Below are 366 nucleotides of genomic sequence, written 5' to 3'. Positions count from 1 at the left end.
TGATCCCTCGCTGATCAGCGAGGGATCAGTGAGGGATTTTCCTATTTTCTTGATTTTTTTGATTTTTATGTGTTATATGTAGATATTATTATGTGTTATTGTCGTATATATACATGTATATGTGTTGTTTATATATATATATATATATATTGTGGATGCTAACTGCGATTTATATTATATATATATATATATATTTTAGACGATGTTGTATTTGTTATAGGTATATATACTCGTCAGTCCATGTTATATACATATGAATACACGATGTGTATAGATGTGTGGTGGTTACTAACCACGATTTGATCGATGTATATATATACTCGTCGATTCAGTTTTACTAGGCTTTATTCGATTTTACGATTGGAT

This window comes from Cynara cardunculus (assembly GCF_001531365.2).
Source record: "Cynara cardunculus var. scolymus isolate 2C chromosome LG 12, CcrdV1, whole genome shotgun sequence".
NCBI classification, from domain to species: domain Eukaryota; kingdom Viridiplantae; phylum Streptophyta; class Magnoliopsida; order Asterales; family Asteraceae; genus Cynara; species Cynara cardunculus.
Note: the sequence above shows the minus strand (reverse complement) of the source record.